Source organism: Lepisma saccharinum, chromosome 21 (genome assembly GCF_977018435.1).
Source record: "Lepisma saccharinum chromosome 21, izLepSacc3.1, whole genome shotgun sequence".
In the NCBI taxonomy this organism is placed as follows: Eukaryota; Metazoa; Arthropoda; class Insecta; order Zygentoma; family Lepismatidae; genus Lepisma; species Lepisma saccharinum.
Genome location: NC_139249.1, coordinates 3,175,533 through 3,188,610, shown reverse-complemented (window position 1 = coordinate 3,188,610; position 13,078 = coordinate 3,175,533). Strand labels below are relative to the sequence as shown.

The 13,078-nt window shown below is 38.5% G+C and overlaps 1 protein-coding gene across 1 annotated transcript in view; it reads left to right on the top strand.

The window, feature by feature from the left end:
- Fer1HCH (ferritin 1 heavy chain) overlaps positions 1-283 on the top strand; it is a 28,553-nt gene extending 28,270 nt beyond the window's left edge. Inside the window, exon 5 of the mRNA XM_083142597.1 lies at positions 1-283. This exon is cut by the window's left edge and continues 396 nt beyond it. The gene's annotated coding sequence lies outside the window, so the exon portion shown is untranslated.
- Positions 284-13,078: the final 12,795 nt, after the last annotated feature.

Below are 13,078 nucleotides of genomic sequence, written 5' to 3'. Positions count from 1 at the left end.
AACAGTTGAGGTGGAAAACTAATAGCCTTGTATCAATTTAATGCTGAGTATATGTAATATGTAATGTAATTTTTTTTTCAATAATTTGTAGTTTGTGAATTGCAGGAAGGCGTGATTGTTGAAACTTGTTTTTTTTTTTTTTGGAAAAATTGCAAAAATTTAGTTATTTTCAGCATAAAATGTAATTTTAAGAGTGGCATAATCGTATGTTTGAAATGTCTTTATGAAAGTACTCTTGTAAACTTTTTACACTGTAATTGAGCTGAATAAATTTTGATCTTTAGCAGAAATTGATTCATTTCTAGATCTTACTACAAAGTTAATTTGTACAATATTGTGAACAAGGTTTCATGGTATTTTGCAAATGTTTTATATTGAATTAATATACAGTAGACTCTGGCTAATTCAAACTGCCACACAATTGCATGTCAAGTCTACAAGTATTTTTATTGGTGCAAAGTGGTTTGCATTTTCAGAGAAATGACTACAATTGGCTTTTTGTTATGTAGACATTTGAGCAAAAATTACAGGCTTGACCAGGACTCAAACCCAGGTCCCTGGTGTACTAAGTCATTGTTTAACAAACTAAGCTACTGGCGCAGCCCTGGCTTTGCCTGATTTTTTGATCTCAGTTTTACCATGTGTGAAATTTTCCGTCTGTGCTACCACAAGGGGATTTTTTGTGTTTAGAACGCTATTTATTTCAACGGTGTTAGTTTATCCCAGCATAGAGATATCAATTACATTACATTACGATTTGGCAGACACAGGAGATGCACTGTTCCACACAGGTAAAACTGCAACAGCGAAAAATTGTTATGCCAGCGCTGATTGGTACACCTAATGGCGAAAGAAACAGTAGGCGAATTGTCCACCACCATTTTCATTCGATCTGCATTACACAATGTGATGACAATGAATTGGAATAATGACGTCAATGAGCAGAGAAAAATGTCTGCTTCGAACCAACATAGTTTCATTCCTTTACACAGCACAGGATGTAGAATAAAAGGTAATTAAAATAGCGTTGGACAATTTGCTTACCATTATCTTTGCCAATGACTGTACAGCAATGGTGGTATGCCAGTGACCCAGGTTCGAGTCCTGTTTGATCCTGCATTTTTTGCTGAAATTTCTACATATTACATCTTTGTTTGCCAGATCGTAATGGTTTTTCGTTGCCATATCACATTTGAGGATGAAGAAAAACCTTACCCAGTTCAAAAGTACAATACTAGAGCCTACATGAATGTGGTAACACAACTTGGATAGAATAGAAGATTTATCGAATGTTAGTAAACATTCTATATTTAGGTTTGATAAGGCAAAGTAAACAACCCAGTAACAAACAGTTCAGCATATGATACTATTGTATATGTTCTTTTGTTCCGTTAATCCTTATAAAAATTATTAATCCACAAAAACTTTTACTATTCTTTTTAGAACAATGAAACTCCCCTGCCCCCAAACAGTTATGTAATGTTTCTTTTATTCAAGAGCTCAATAGGAGGGTTCTTCATGTAAAAACATTTGTTTCAGTTCAGTCCCCGATGTTTGTCTTTACAGCAAGCATGTCCTATTTGCAATGATAGGCCAGAACCTGGACCTACAAAGACACTTCGTATATATACGTATATGAATTTGATTACGTATAACTTCATTAAATGTCATATAATACAAGAAAATTGTCTGTTTTATGATTATCGAACTCTGCCCATTATTTATATTGCATGCACTGAGTAGGGTTACCAGACGTCCGGATTTTGCCGGACATGTCCTACATTTCAACCTTATGTCCGGCGTCCGGGAGGAATTTGGAAAATATAAATGTCCTACATTTTGAGTGTCACATAATATTAATTAGGAAAGTAGGTAACAGAAAAAAAAAATATGCAAGTTACAAGTCTATGGACTGCGCTTCCAAACTCAATGTTGAAATTTATTTTGATTCAGTCATTGCCCAAAAATAAAAAAGTTTGTCCTGCTATTAAAAATACGGAATAACGGAAGCACTTAATGAACAAAGTTTTGGAACAACTTTTTGATAACGACACTTCAATGTCTGAGCAGAATTTCATACTGATGGAACAAGGTGTTGCCATTCTTATTCAATGTAATTTGATTGTAAAGCAGGGGTATAGAGAACAAAGTTATTCAGGGTGTCTACCAGTCAAGAAAGTCGTGGTAGGCAAGAAAAAGTAAAGAAATCAACAAATAGGTCAAGAAGTAAATACAAAGGCAATAAATTATTCTAGTGGTCAAGAATTTTGGCTATCATAATGACTGGTTGATTTAGTTTATTTGACTTAACTTTTTTCTGTCCCTTTGGTTAATCGCGAAAATGATAATGAATGGCGGTAAGGTAAGATGGATGAAGGGACAGTCACAAACATATAGGGACAACCGACACAAGCCCCACATAAGATTATACTGGCTTGAGTCCAGACGCCTTGCTCGTCTGCCAAACACAGTTCAGGATGCATTAATAAGAGAAAGCAGATATAATTCTCTTCTTAAATTCAGCTTCAGTTTTCATCTTAACTGACCCATTGGTAGGGGTTTTCAATAAATAAATATTTTACCTAAGTAGGGTCGGATAAATAAACGTTAAGAAAGACGGGAAAAAGGTCTACTAGAAAGTCCAGAAAAAGTCAAGAATTCTGGATGTGTTATTTTGGTAGACACCCTGTTATTGAACTAAAGACTACGCAAGATGAAACTTCTCGAACTTTGAACTTCTCGAATTTGATATTACGGTAATTGCTGAATATTTGCTTGACATTACAGGTCATAATTCAAATGTACTTTTATTACCATCAACCCAACAGAGTAACGAGAGATATCATTTTTTCATAAAGTCTGTAAAATGTCTGTTACTGGTCCCATAATTTCAAAGAGTTTGACTGTCCACTCTAACATAAATATAGCTTGACTAAACCTGAAATTTTGATAAAAATTGTCTCCTCAGAGAAGTACCACTTAAATGATATAGTAAGAGGTGCATTGATTAGTATGATTGCAAGTCTTGAAATTTTGCATTTAAGAATTCATTAAGAATTCATTTTTTTAAAACTGAAAAGTTTAATTTTTCAACTACAGTAGTGGCATTAATTCTGGACACTTTTTGTAAAATGTTAATTTTTTTAGAATAACTCGAATGTAAAACTATATCCTGTATAGAAAAATTAAACAATTTAAATTACATCATTCAGTAACTTCAATAATGCATCTGAGTGCCTTATTGTAGCCTGATTATTATTGTTATTGTTATTTTCATCCAACAGAACGCTTGTGTGCGATTCTTGTGTATTATATTCACTTTGAGCATCATTGTTGTTCATCATTCGCTGACCTCAAGAATCGCTCGCACCTTACTGGAGCATTGTTATTTGATTATTGGTATATTTATTAGTATTGTCATTGGTATTTTCAACCAACTGAACTCTTTGTTTTCATTCTTTACAACACTTGGCAGCTGACTTTTGTGAAGTGAACATCGTTAGGTACTCTTTGTAGTGGAGTGAGTTGAAAAGTGATACTGAAATTGTAAATAATGGCTATTAACACAATAAAACGAGCTGATTGGTCACCAAGTAAAAGGAGTAAGGCAGCGACACTTCGTAATGAAGGTTATTCTTATGAAGAAATATCAAAAAGGTTGGGTGCTGGTGCTACAAAGTCAGGCATTAGAAAGGTTTGCAAGCGGTATGAAGCAACTGGAAACACAAAAGCTGCTCCAAGAAGTGGCAGGAAACCAAAATTAACTGCTCAAGACTGTCGTAGAATCTGTCGCCTTTCTCTACAAGATCGCCGGCGTACGGCAAAAGATGTTAATGCCATTTTGAGAACTTCTGGAGTAGTAGTTTCTGACTGAACAGTCAGACAAAAACTTTGTGAAAATGGTTTACGAGCGAGGGTCGCAAGAAAGAAGCCTTATCTCAACCAAAAGCAGAGGAAAAAGCGTGTTCAATGGGTGTTAGCACACAGGGAGTGGACACAAGAAGATTGGGGTAAAGTAATTTGGAGCGATGAAAGCAAGATCACTTTGGAAGTGATGGTACCAGGTATGTGTGTCGCCGAAAAAGTGAACACATGATACCTGAGTGCACCACCGCCACTATGAAGCATCCTATCAGTGTCATGGTGTGGGGAAGCATGGGAAGGCATGGTGTCGGGCACCTAGCAGTGTTAGAAGGCATCATTAATACCAAGAACAGGTCTTACAGGTAAAATTTCTGCACACTATTCGTGATTTGTTTGGGGGTAACGTTCAGCAGTGCATCTTTCAGCAGGATGGCGCGAGGTGTCACAACGCTGGAATCAATCAGCGATGGTTCAGGGACCATGGTATTACTGTTCTGCCTTGGCCCGGGAACAGTCCCGACCTCAACCCGATTGAGAACTTGTGGTCAAGGCTTAAAGTTTTGGTGGCGCGTCGGAATCCCAACAACAAGAGGGAGCTGTTAGAGGTCATCGTCCAATCATGGTTTAGAGTGATAATACCGGAAGATCTCAAGTGTTTGGTGGACTCGATGCCACGAAGAATCGAGGCAGTTATCAAATCGAAAGGACATCCCATAAAATATTAACACAACGCAGTTACAATAACCATAAGGAGTGTGTGCCAAAATTTACTTTTTACTGAATGAACATTTTACAGGTGTTGTTATGCTAAGAACACTTAGTTACATTTTCTGTATTATTATTATTATTACTATTAATTATAATTTAGTGTGCTCACTTTTTGAAACATTGAACATAAAGACATGTTTGTCTATCTCCTGAAAATTTGACTTCAATAAAAACGTAAATTTAAATTTAAATCAAAACTTGAATGTGATTTTCATCATAATTCTCAAAAGTGTCCAGAATTAATGCCACTACAGTACTTTCTAATGTGCTCTATAGAAATATGTATTATTTATTGAGAATGTTTTGTGTCCTACATTTTGACTTAATGTCCTACATTTTGGGACAGCATGTCCTACATTTTCCTTACAGCGATCTGGTAACCCTAGCACTGAGCCACCTATGTAAGTGGAGTGGGGGGACTCTAGTATGTACAGCCACGGACACAATTGACTTTCAGTAGAATTATTGCAACTAAGAAGTGTCTGTGATTGTATGTTATTAGCTTCCCCTCCTCCCTCTTGGAAGGAACTCCCAAGGAAGGGTAGTGTTTACATGGTGTGTAAACAAGTGCTCTTTCTACATAAACATGCTACTGGGCTGCTCCAATGAGCTACCCTGCAGTTGCACTTTAATATGCTGTCTCCATAAGAAATGTCATTAGCAACATATGACTTGCTACACTGTGTAGAAAGTTTAGGAAACACATTTTTTATTATCTATTAAGACTGCAAACTGTTCACCTCTGTGAAAATAGCATTCCGAGGTAAAGCTTGAGGTAAGCAAAGGACGAATGAAATTTTCTTTAAGGATGCTGGCGCCCCCACAGCAAAAGTGTAGCCCAGGCATTCAGGAGGCAAGTACTATTGTGAATTATCCCGCGCTGCATTAACAATAGAAATATACACCCTCAGAGCATTGTGAGAGATGGTAATTTTTTTATAGAGTTATATGTAATGCAGTGTTTGTAAACATCGCAGTGTAACTTATTTTCATTTGAAGTTATAAGTAAAATACATGTTTTATCATGTGTTCGCCCCTCTGTGTCAGATCAACAGATGCTAAATTTCGTTTGAAGAGAAGAATCGTCGTTCCTACTTATTCTGTGCGATGTAGTTTTTACTTTAGAAGTTCGCGATTGAAAGAAATATGAAGACTCCCTTGTGTTTTCGTTTGTAAGTATATTTTTTGCAGAGCTTTGTGCCTTTGATAATGTCTGCATTTGCACAACTGGCCAAGTTACTCCCATAAAGTAAGCTGTCACTTTACTTTGTAAATAGCCTATAACTTCGAGATAAATATAGGCCTACATAATATGTATGTATTGATATTGAATACGTACTTTTTCAAGAAATTACCTGGGTAATTCTTTGGTACCATAGGGTTTCGTAGACTGCTGTGTCTGTCTGCACCGCATTTTTAATGATTTTCTGCCGTAACTGGATACCGCAAAAAGTTTCAACTTCAATAGAATTAGATTTCCAGACAGATACCACTCTGTTCCGGATTGACTAGTCTAAAACAACTGCACTACCTTACAAAATATTTCTCAATTTAATTCATGTTTATTAAATAGGTGAGGGGGTGTTCTGGGATTAAAATATCATCTTCTGGTGGGAACTCGACGCAACGACATTTCAAGAACAGCCCCATTTCTTCATAATTTCCAAGGTGTATTGGTAACGTCGTCGCCTTGTAATCAAGGGGTCCCGAGTTTGATCCAGGTGAAGTTGCACGGTGGTTCCAATCCCACTTGCAGCTGTAGGTCCAGTCCCGAATTAGTCTATCTGAACATAAAGTGGACTGAAAATACTTTGAAAAGAAATAGGTGGCTGTGGTGGGCGATGATTATTTGAAATATACGAAAGAACAAATCTCAGCCCTCGTCGAGTGCGTGTTGGTGTCAGTGATTCGTACAGAGATCACGTGCTTTTAACGTGATAACTAAACACAGTGGCGGTGATTGGATTTCAAAAGTGGGGGGCAAAGACAGTATATTTCCTTTTGTATATAAGGTTTAGCATAGTGCTGGGGAAAAACTGGTGCAGCGCTGGTGGCGGTTGCCCCCTCGCTCCTCCTAATTGCCGCCATTGCCTAAACAACTAGCTTATCTGAAACAGAACAGCTGCGGATTGCTTGCATTATCAACAACATGTTGCAGAGAGAGAGAGAGAGAGAGAGAGAGAGTGTGTGTGTGTGTGTATGCACTTTGTTCAAACTTGCATTCAGACAAGGCAATCGTCCGCCCATGGCAGAAAATATTGTAACCTTTTGAGGGAGGAAGAATGGAAGAGAGATAGAATAAACGAAAGAAAGGGGAGGGAGGATCTGTCACAGAGAAAGAGAATAGAGAAAAATGAACAGGAATAGAGTTGTGTTCGGAAATGGAATAAACCTATTTTGCTTTGTTTGTTTAAATTGATATTCTAAGTCCACTTTATGCACAGTAAGGCTAATCGGGACTGGACCTACAGTTTAAAGTGGGATCCGAACCGCTATGTACCTCTACCGGGTATCGAACCCGGGACCTCTTGATTATAAGGCGACAGCAACTCTTGCTATCACAGAATACTGTTACTAAGAACATATGTATAGACATCCTGAACTGTTACAAAAAAAACGGGGATCTTTCCCGCATACCTTCTACAGCATTAATAACCAAAATTTTAATTATGACTAACGCAATTTTGAGGGGCAAGTTGTTGGGGTCTTTTTTTGTACATATACATATATCTTTGCCAGCGTTGCAAACTTACTTGTTTTAAAAGCTCCACAATTTTACCCCGATAAGTATTCTTTGCCTAGCATAGTGGGAAATCGTGGGATAATACTGTAGACTTGGAACTATACGAAATCACCTACTTTGGGCCTCACCCCTCACTATAATCTGCCTGCAGGGAACCAGTGTAACAAAAAACTTAAGGCAGGAAAATGAACTAGCCTTCGGGCATTTCGGGCTGCTCCAGTAATTAGTTACGCCCCTGAGATAAATAAATAATAAAGAAATAAGTAAATAGAGAAAATAAGCTAGAGAGGGGGGAGAGATGGAGGAAAAACTAGATAAAAGCCATAATCAACTAGAGAGAGACAATAGACTCTTAAGGGGTAGAAGGCGAAAATCTAGAGAGAAATGATACAGAAAATGGGCGAAGTAATACAAATAGAAGAAAAAAATAAGAAGTAGGATTTTTTTTCCTGTTCAAGAATGGGTCAAACGACCCTCCAGAGCTTTTATTCTCAGTCAGGCCCCTATCCAGGATTTTATTTCGGAGTGGGACTCATCCCTTATCAGGAGAGGCGTCGCCAGAAATATATGTATAGAGGGCAGGCTATTGATAAAACATTAGTAGAAATAATAATGACAATAATAATTATTATCACGGTTATAATTGTCATTTTACAATAATAACTATTATAAGTTATTAAAATAAACCAATGTTAATCGAAATTTATTGATATTATTATTACATTTATATAAGTGAAGGATCTTTGCTACTCCATCCACCGTATGAGAGACATTATTTTTCTTAAATTTTGTACAGTTAGTGTACTGACATTCATAGTTATTGTATTTTGTTAACTTTTAGACATTCCATTCAAAAAAGATTAAAAGTTAGGAGCAAATTTTACTGACAAAGTATATGTTGTGAGACCTCTCACAAAGAAAACTATAAACTTTGGGAGCTGTGGATCCATTTATTCTTTGGATTAAATGGTAGAATATAAAAATATATGATGGTTGCTCTATTATACACTAAACTTTTTCGATGTAATGATTTATCTTGCTAAGGAAGTAAAATTAATTACCAGTATACACTATTTAAATTAAATATTTGCAGGATTTCGTGGGGGGGGGGTCTTCAGCCCCCTTAGACCTTCCCTTGGTTACGTGCTTGTTCTCACTCAATTGGCAAACACCTCTTCTGCATTCAAAACAGGAAGAGAGAGAGAGAGAGACAGCCAACTGCCAACGTGACCGTACGATTGATGTCGTTCCAATCGGCAACATTGGGTAGGGAGTTATGGGCGGGGCCTCATCAAGCAATAAAGAGCAACTTTCTTCCAACATCAAGGAGATCTTCCTCTTGAGAAAAGAAAGAAGAAAAGACAGCCTCCTGAAGAATCTCAAAGGTCAAGTGAGTTTCTGTCTTCTCTGCAGTACGTGGTGATACAATCCTTGACATAGTGCTTGATTTGTCGGACGTGCAAACATTCACGATCAGCTGCTCCGCTTGGCAACCCATCGGTGCGTGGACCTGTCTAGCCAAAGTCCACTTCGATACCCGACATGACGCACGTTCTTCTACGTGTTCTACAGCACGGTTGTAGCAAGCAAACAATTTGGGCTTATTCAGCAGCTTTTTCACGCCAGTAGCAATTGATAGATAACGCGAAACCTTTTCAAACTCAAGAGATGGCAATTGCTTTCCTTCTTGCCTTGAACCCATTGTGTTTTTTAAAAAAATCTTATTGAATTTGCCTATTTTAGTTAACTCAAAGTTTTAATCTTCCCAACTGTTTATCGTCCATGTTAGATGACACTTTTAACAGATGTTTTAATCTTTTTTAGAAGAGCGGGCTTATTACCATGTTTCTGAGGAAATGTTTAGACCTTTTTCCTTTTTAAGGGCAGAAGGAACAGTTTGTTTCCAGCCAGACGCGAGAACCCTAAACCAGGGTTGTTAAAGGTCCAGGAATTTTAAATAAATTCAATTCCGGCCCAGGAGAGAAAATCAGCAAGCGTAAATGGGTTCTGGACCGTAAAGAACCTTTTTATCTGTAAAGCATTTCAATTCGGTCCAGAAACCATTTTCCCCGATCAATTTAAATACGGTCCAGGAACCTTTTTTTCCGAATCAGTTTAAATAGGGTCCAAATTCCGTATTGAAATGCAACGCAACTTGGATCGAATACGGACCTGACGATAGACAATTATTCACTTGTGAGCATGAAAGACTAATCCAGGTGCTAGCTGTCTCGAGAATCTAAGGTACAAGGTAGAAATGGGCGAAACGCAAACGATGCAGTCACGTTGCCCCTCTCCATGTAGCCCCATTCTCTCGCGCGCGTTTCTTCACTTGGTTGTATCAGCACTGCCATTCCCTGTTGTGATATCTTCTGGGAACACAGCAGCCTCACGTTACCTCATCGACGGCTCCTATTGGCTGCGGTTCCTGGATCGGATGCCGGAGTAATACGTGACGGGTTTGTTTGAACTTAATGTGAAGCCACACTAATATAGTCCGTTGCGTTATGTGCAGTAACTCTTCGACAAGGAAGTTTATGAACCTGGCCCACGAGAGAACAACAGCGTTTTGATTTATTCCCTGCGCTACGTTTTCTACAACCGCAGTGTGACATTCCAATGTAAAACGTACTCGCGGACATTGTTAGAAGGCAACTTTTAATCGGTCAACCCTGGTCCAGGAATTGTAAATAAATTCAATCCCGGACTGGGAGAAAAAAATCAGCAAACGTAAATGAGTTCTAGACAGTGTATAACCTTTTCATATTTAAAGCATTTCAATTCGGTCCAGGAACCTTTTTTCCCCGGATGAATTTAAATACGGTCCAGGAACCTTCTTTCAATGTAACAATACGCAACCTGGACCGAATTTAAATTGTGCGAGAAAAAAGATTCCGGTCCTGGACCTTTAACAACCCTGCCCTAAACTGCTCCTCTCCCATTGACCTTTCTCCCGTGTCGAGCTGGAGAAAGATATGTCTGTGCTATGGATGGTTGTAGGAGGGGGAAAAACTTACCATTACGCTCATGAGAGTATTTTTGTATTTGTTCTCTTGGGAATATCGAATATCCGATGGCGTAGAAAAACACATGGACGGAAAGAGGTCACGTTGAAGATTTTAGTTGTCGGAGGAAACGTCGAAACTCCCATGTTACGAGCCGTAACTTGAAGCTCAAATTGTTGCTTCCCCCCCCCATAAGGAATGCATGCGATTCTGAAAAAATAAAATTATTTATCATAATTTGCAACTTTGAAACAACACTTTCACTTGCAACATGGGTAGAAATTCATACTTTCTTTTACATCCGGAGGAGTTGTTAGTAACAGTGCCCATGTCGACGATATTGAAATAAATCCACATCTGGCGGCGCAAAACTGACACTTTTCCCCTTAATATCTTGTGTTTGTCCTCTGCAGGTCACTTTACAACCTTTATTAAAGGGCTCTCTAGTCTACGGATGGCCAGATCCGGATCCTAGCGGATCCGAAATCCGGATTCGGTTGGTTCCGGATCCTTGGGATCCCGGATAGGCGGATCCGTATCCATGGATCCAGAATTTTCGGATCCGCGGATCTGGATTTCGGCAGAAAGGCTAAGGAAATGTCTGAGAAGCAGTGTTGCCACAATATGAGGGCACAATTTCCCTTTCCAAGGGGCAAAATTTCCCTTTTTGGACCAATTTTTCCCTTCACCTCAGCAAATTATATAATAATAATTAGTAGTGGTAGTACTAGCAGCGGCATTATTAGTGGTGGTGGTGGAAGCAGTAGTAGTACGTACTTAAGTATTCCGTTGGTCCATGTTCGATGAAAAAATATTTTTTAAAAAAAGTCACATTTCAGTTTCACTTCCTGGCCAGATGTCCCAGGTTTGAATCCTGGTCAGGAATCCATCTAAACTTCGTTAATTCTCATCGTTACTATTTATCCAATGATGCATAAAAGCAACGTACAATAAACTTAAAGGAGCAGAAACAAGTAGGAATAGCAAAATAAATAAATAAAATAACATAAAAATGTGGATATAAAATTAGCATAAACTGTAGTAATGTAGAGTCAGATGACCTTAAAATTTCCCTGAAATTGTGGTATTATCCATGGAAAGTCCCTTTTCCCTTTCGGCTAAAATTTCCTGTAAAAGGGAAATTTCCCTTCATGTGGCAACACTGCTGAGAAGTGCCAATGTAGGATTCGTGTCCTGGCAACCAAAGGTTTATGACTTGTCACTCACTAATTGCACCGCGGAAAGGGAACGAGTTCTCGAGGAAGATCTGTGCCCTCCGAACTAAAACATATGTGCTTGTTACTGTTGTGCAGGATAGGCGAATTCGAAAAAGGGGCCTCCATGATATGGACTCTGAAATTTAATTCCAGATTTGACGTTTCTATTTAATATGCCAGCGTTACTCGTGAGACGAGATTTTGATCTGTCTCATCCCGGAAAAAAATATTTTCTTGTCTGTGAAAAGGCTGAAAGACAGGTTGAAACAACATAGGGATGATGTACGACTTAAGAGAGAGAGAAATGCAATATTTAAACACACGAGAGAAACAGGACATGACATAGAGTGGGATGAGGCTAAGCAGATAGGAAGGGAGAAGAGAATGCTAGTGAGAAAATGGAAGGAAGCCAAGGAAATAGAGAAGAAAGGCGAAGAAGACACAATGAACTGGAATGGGGGACTGAAGTTAAACAAAGAATGGAAGAATATGTTGGAAAGAGTGGAAAGGACAAGAGAAAAAGAGGAGAGGAGAAGGAAGAAAAATGAAGGGAAAAGAGCGTGAGATTAAAAAGTCCAACCACATTCTATATGGAAGTAATTGTGTTTAGCCTTTTAGGTGAAAGTAAAGTTGGAAAGTGAAAGTCATCTGCTAGAAAGTTCCTAACAACTTTCTAAATAGTCTGGAGGGAGTAATGTTTGTGTATATATATTACCCTTCTTGTTGTATCTGGTTACTTTTGTACTTGATACAGAGTCTGAAGAAGACCTTGCTAGAAGGTTGAAACGTTACGTTAGTTTATGTTTTATAAGAAAATAAATTACTGCCTTGGTCAGCATATTTAGTTTTTCATAATCATGGAAACAAGGCTTAATGGAGTTATAATTTCTTGTCTGGCCCCACATGGGCACTGTACGAGACTTTGGCATGTCTCCTCTCGAGAGACGCGACCTCATCTTCTTTTGCCTTGTCTGTCTCATGAACAACACTAATGGGCACGTGTGTTCAGTTTCATCATATAATTCCCTACTTATTTACAACACTATGGTCAGGGCTTCCCTTACTGCGTAGTGGTACGATCATTGCCTTGTAATCAAGGGGTCCCTGGTTCAATACCCGGTGGAGGCACCTAGAGGTTCAGATCCCACTTTAAACTGTAGGCCCAGTCCCGATTAGCCTTCTGTTCATAAAGTGAACTTAAAACTTCAAATCAAACAAACAACGCTATTGTCAATGCTGTAGTTTTGGGTTTCTTGAGAGATATTAGCAGGACTTTCCTTAGCCATTCAAAGCGTTTTGTTTACGTTCACTTTATGCTCAGACAGTGGTGGTGCCAAACGTCTGGTGTGGGTGGGTCACTATTTGCCTGTAAAAGACTTGGGTCTTCAAACTTTTCTTCAAAAATGTTCTTTTAGGCCACTTTGTGCGCAGAAAGACTAATCTATACTGGATCTACAGTTTAAGGTAGGATCCGAAACACT